Source organism: Centrocercus urophasianus, unplaced genomic scaffold (genome assembly GCF_019232065.1).
Source record: "Centrocercus urophasianus isolate 14NV4802_14NV808 unplaced genomic scaffold, USGS_Curo_1.0 seq_13, whole genome shotgun sequence".
Taxonomy (NCBI): Eukaryota; Metazoa; Chordata; class Aves; order Galliformes; family Phasianidae; genus Centrocercus; species Centrocercus urophasianus.
The window spans coordinates 25,921,744-25,927,743 of NW_024884475.1; the positions used below are offsets into that span (position 1 = coordinate 25,921,744).

A 6,000-nucleotide genomic window follows, 5' to 3' on the forward strand; every position below is an offset into this window, starting at 1 on the left:
GAATCCAAAGTAATTCCTCCCATACCTGTTATACATTTGCGTCTTGAAAGAGAAAATGTAAGAAAGTAGCTTTACATGTTCCTATTAAAGATTGTAATACAAACTTGAAGTTGTTTGATGTTTATTATGCTGCAGTTATGCAACTTTACTAAAAATATGAAAGTAGTTAGAATAGGTGAGTATATTGCTGGTTTTTCTCGTCTCTTCCATTCTTATTTAGTTCTCTAAGCAGAATAATATTTTTTAATAATCTTCTCTTCTACTCTAGATCTCTCTCATCTCCTAGTATAATTACACTGTAATTTTGAATCTCCCTTACACAAAATAAAACTTTGGATCACAGTGGAAACTTTCCATAAGTATAAGTTACATTCGACTTGGAAAATTTATGCATTAAGGAACATTTGTCAGAGATGACGTAAAGTGAATCAGACTACAGAATTCTTAGCAACATGGCATAGTAACTACCCTGGAAAGCCTAGAACTGATAGAAAGATAGAGGAGAGGAGAAGAACTTAGAATTCAGAGGTAACAGAATTTTCCTGAAAATGCCTTTTCAAAGGCATTTTAATTTAAGCCTACTGGAATTTGAGACAAGATATAAAAAAATACAAACCAGAAAATATCACAAATCATAATGAAAAAAAAAAGGAGAGCCCAGAGGAAAGCAAAGACTAGATTACATTGCGTGCGTTAAATAAGTCTTCATGCAGATATGTAGAGCACAGGACAAACCTCTATGTTCAGTGGATAATGCACAATACATCAGAGATAAAAGTCCAGGCATTTGTAATTTCAACATATTTTCCCCATTCAACAGAAGCAAGCAATTATGGTAACAATGGATTTCAAATTCTCTACCAAAAGACTTCACTTAAAATCTAGAAATATCAACAAATACCAGTGGGGAATGAAGAAATAGAAAAACATCTTGAAAAGCAGCCAGGAGCCCAATGAAGTATTTAAATTCAATAGAGTTAATTATTTTAAAACATCATGGTCACAGTCTTATTAACATAGGGTTTGCATGCAAAAATGATTATGCATCTGGTTTGGGGAATACTTTTATACATACAGGTATATGTACAGGTATACGTTTGCCTGTACACACATACACATTTAAAAAATAAAAATAAAATAATTTAAAAAAAAGGTGTATACCTGTGTAGATAGCCAAGTTTAAAATCCTTACTAAGTACTGAAACTGATAAACATGCTTGAAGATATTCAAAACTCAAGTAGACAAAGCCTTGAGCTGCCTGTTCTAGCTGACCCTGATTTGAGTGAGGAGTAGAATCAGAGACCGCCAGAATCTTCATCCAGTCTCCTGATTTTAGGAAGGAGATCAGAGTTTAGGTCTTCTGGCTATGCTATTTCAATTTCTCTTTTTTTTTTTTTTAATTCTTTTTTTCCTCCCTTTTCCTTTTGTAGAAGGAATAGGACACCAAGATTAAAAAAAAAAATCTCTTAAGAATTTTTTTTAATCCAAACAGCAGAAAATGGAACCAGATGGCTACAAGAAAAAAGAATGTTCAGAAGTATACATATCCTTTCTAGAAAAAAAAATAAAATTGATAAAATTGTTCATAAGTTCTCTTCCTGCTTCTGCTACAGCCCTCCTCAGGGAAGCTTGGCATCAAAGCTGGTAATTTTCAGCAACAAAATTCATTTTAAGAACAACAGAAAAATATATTATAAAATTCAACATTCAATTTCAGACAATTAAGAAAATAAAAAAGAATAAAATTTTGAGATTTATAAAAAAGGACAAAATGGACATCCTTCTATTTTTCCACCACATTAAAGCAAAATGTGAAAATATATTTTTATAGAATATAATAGCTTTTATTACGTATTTTATTATATATTTTGTTATATATAATTAGTATTATATTCAGCAGTTCATAAGAATTACTATAAGACTTGCCTACTCAAAAATTGCCTACATTATATGTATAAATTATATTATTATTATTATTATTTTATATTATATTATAAAATAACTATAAACAGTTATTTTTGTTTTTCAGTTTCTTTTCCAAGGAATTAAATTTTGCTTTGTGTCACAAAGGTCTTCATGAATTAGTCCCAAATATTCCCATTTACTTTGTTTAGGTGTTCTGATTACAGAATTTAACATTGAAGTTGACAGATACATGATACAAAAGAGTTTGCAAGGACATAAATTGATACCAAAGGAGAGCTCTTTGAATCTTTTCCATTGTAAGAACTTGATCCCTTGCATTAGTTTTGCTCAAGGCTAGAGATATTAATTAATTTGCTTTATTGTTCAAAGTAATCATCTCATGTATTGGCTTTATGCGTGTTTCAAGTTAAAAGGTATTAGCATTTTGGAGTGAACAGAACAGGTCAACAGCTATAGATGCTGTGTTAGATTGTATCCTATCTTTTCACTAGTCCTTTTGCGGGTGTTTGTTTGTTTGTTTAATAACAATATCTAATAAAATAGTATAGTATAACACAAAAATTAGATTAAGCATGACCAGGTCTTGAATAGCAATGGGGATTTGTCTTCAGAACTATTCAATAAACACTCTAAATGAGAGCGTAGCGCACTTATGTGTGTTATATTTTCTTAGCGCCTGTGAGAAACTTAAATGAGAAAGTGAGTTAAATGAGAAAGTATTTTCTGGACTTCATCCCATTGTCTACCCTATAACTCAACTATCTCAGGTACTTTTATTTGCAAGTGAGGTCAACTGAGGTCATTCATTATGTCCTTTAAAAGACAGAAGAAGATGCTACAGAAGATGCCCCTTGATGTGGAATAGTTGTTTTAATCATTTTATCTCCTTGTTTAAACACAGTCCTGACTGAGTACATACATCCACAATTGCAGGGGGCAAGTATAGTAACAGAATGGACTGAAAGGTACTAATATTAAATCCCTTGGCAAATCAAAGTTCCAGCATGAATTTCGTGGGAATGACACATAGACTCAGCTGATCAGATTCTTTTTTGAACTTTGTCTCACCACAGAGCTACCAAAGCTCTCCCAGCTCATGATTAAGAACTATGGAAGTTGTGACTACTACTCTGACGTTCACCTTAGAGTATATCCAGGAGTAACTTGCTGCCTACCAGATGTTTCCTTCCCCCTTCAGCTCCATGCTCTTCATGTACCAGAGCTTCAAACAGCATGGAGAACATTCTTCTACAAAATGGGTTGGGCAGTAAAGCACAGTTCTCAGTCTATTATAACAGAGAAGATATTGGACACCATTCCAGAGTTCTTACTGCTCCTTTCCTTCGCTTCAAGCCATAAAATCATTTCTTTAGTCACCAATTATTTCAAAACAGTATTTAGTAAAAAAACAAATAAAAAACTTCATAAAATTATCTTCAATGTATGTGAACAGATGATTCCTGTTACCAAACAAGCCAATAAATATATGAAGTCTTAATGATGCGAGAAAGAATTTCTTTCATTACTTAAAATAACAGCTGTCCTTTTGGATATTCAGGATGACAAAAGATACATAAAAAACCATGTATACAGATGTGAAAAATGCTTAAATCACCGCTTTAATAGCTGCAGCTCTGTTCACACAGTCAAAAATGATATCCTGAGTTTCCCCCTAAACACTTAAGCAGCAGATTGTTTCTACTTTTAATAGTTAAACCTTAACTAGGTTGAAAAAAAGAATTCATACGTCTTCACCAAAGTTATCTAGCCAGCTGACATTCGCTGAATCCTGCTTTCCTTCTAAAAGTTAGCACAGCACACCCCAAACTGCATATCTAATTAAAGGTTACTAAAAATAACCTGCCTTAGCTAACAAGGAGAAGGATACCTAGAAATTGCATATTTAGAGTGTACACGTTTAGGACTGTCTTGTCAGTTATACTGCAAACTTCATTTAGGACTAAGTAAAAGCTAGGCAACAAGACCATCCGAAGTATAACTGATATCTACCTAAATGTCTTTTCATCGTCATTACTGCCGGAGGGGAAGGGAAGAGAAGGGAGGAGAAGGTGGGGAAAGAGAAAAAAACATAGCCCTAAATGCCCTCCCTGTTGGCAAATGAGGTGAAAAAAGATATCATTCACACTTTTAGCTTTCTTATTTCATGCCTATTAAAAACATGCAGGCAAGACCATGCAGTTCTATTTATACATGAATGCAAATAAACGAAGTTCAGCATATCAAGCATATTTTTAAAAGATTAAGCAGAACGAACAAGAAGATTTTGTTATAGCTCTGGCACATTTTGATTAACAGGATTAGCAGCATACAACTAAATTCACATTTTCAATGATACTTATTTATTTACCTCCAGTTTTAGTGCTGGGATCCTGAATGCTGAAAGCCCCAGTAGTGCTGGATGCTGCTTGTTTCTTTCCTGTTTTTTTCTTTTCTTTCACTTCAAAAAAAAAAAGAAAAAAGAAAAAAGAAAAAATATTTTGTCTTATTTTAAAGTATAGGAAGATTCTGAGACAGCTTTATGTAAGTGAAGAGAATGTCAGTCAAACTTGGACATGACCTTCTTAAAATCTTTGGTTTTAAAAAAAAAAAAAAGAAAGAAAAATAAGAAAGAAAGGGGAAAAAAAAAGTCCTTAAAAAGGAGGGATAAAAAAAAAAAAACAACAAACAAAAGAACCCAGTCCCAGTTAGCTCCTGCTAGCATAAAAGTTCAGATTTCACTTCTGAGATCCTTGCTCTATTCTAAGCAGTTTTCCTCAATGTGTGATTCTAACAAAAACACCCTCTGCAGCTGGAGGGAGCCTTAGCTAAGCACGAGCCTGTCAAGCTTTTCCCAGTGACTTCTGTCTACTAAATTCAGACTGATGTTTTGTGAAAGGGGCCTCAACAACCAGGCCCAGATTGCCTGAAAAGTATTTCCTGCCTTTGAGAGAGGGAGAGAGAGACAGAGAGGGAGAGCGTGTGTGTGCGTGCGCGAGGCAGAGAGAAAAGGAGCGAGCGCGCAGAGAGGGGGAAAGGGAAAAAGACGCCCAGACTGAAAATTTCAAGACATTCAGCTTAACACACTGCTGAGGTATTTCTGTCAAACTGGAAGATCTCAGCTACAGTTACATAATGCAAACATGTTTTAAACCCCTCCTCGATGTTTTCTTTTCTTTAAAAATATACATACATTTTGCACATCTCCAGGGATCATGCAAAGATGACAATCAATCCGAACAAAGGGGGAATGTCTCCAAAATGTCTCATCTTGGTATCAGGTAGTAGGAAAAAGGAAGAGAACAACACAATTTAAATTTAGCTTACAAAGGCTCTTGTACTATTCTGATCAGCATGTACACACAGTTCAATAGATACGCATGCATTTGCTACTAAAATTGCATTCCTACTCAAGAGAATTATCCGGATCTGAGAAAATGAATGCTATGGTTTAAATGCAGTCATATAACAGGCAATAGTATATGTTGCTTTACCTCTTCTGAGAATCCTCCAGAGTCACACAAATCCAGCCCTGCGAAAGCAAAAGGACAGACTCCATCTTGATCAAATTAGTATTTTGCTGACATAAAACACTTGTAACTACTTCGTTCCAATTTGACAGAGTGCCTGAATCACGTCTTTAGAGTAACCCACAGCATCTACATCCTCTGCTCTGCACAAATTTAGTGAATATCATCTGTTTATCTTTTCTGCTTTCTTCTGCCTCCTCTGAATGACTTCCTCTTAGCCGTTCCAGACTGAGAACTTGGATTACCATTTGGTTTTGATTAAAACCAGACGGACAGCTCTGGAGAAGTTTGAGTAAGCTAATGGAAATGGCTAGTATGGCTTTAATTAGGATATCAATTAATAATAAATGCTAGCTGTTCATGTAATATCAAAAGCTAATAATAAAAACACAAAAACTACATATTCAATCACTGGTCTCATATTTAAATGAAATAATTTAACAAAATCTTATTTAATTTAATTCAGTGTGAATCATACTGATAATGACCATGCATAATTTCCGAACTGCTGGGTGAGCTCAACAATTTTTTGCGTCTTCTTTAATG

At 34.2% G+C, this 6,000-nt stretch overlaps 1 protein-coding gene across 1 annotated transcript in view; it reads right to left on the reverse strand.

The window, feature by feature from the left end:
* DLC1 (DLC1 Rho GTPase activating protein) overlaps nucleotides 1-5,584 on the reverse strand; it is a 214,852-nt gene extending 209,268 nt beyond the window's left edge. The window contains exons 1-3 of the mRNA XM_042812287.1: nucleotides 5,419-5,584; nucleotides 5,118-5,194; nucleotides 4,296-4,385 (exon numbers count right to left, since the gene is read on the reverse strand). The gene's annotated coding sequence lies outside the window, so the exon portion shown is untranslated. The remainder of the gene's footprint in view (nucleotides 1-4,295; nucleotides 4,386-5,117; nucleotides 5,195-5,418) is intronic.
* Nucleotides 5,585-6,000: the final 416 nt, after the last annotated feature.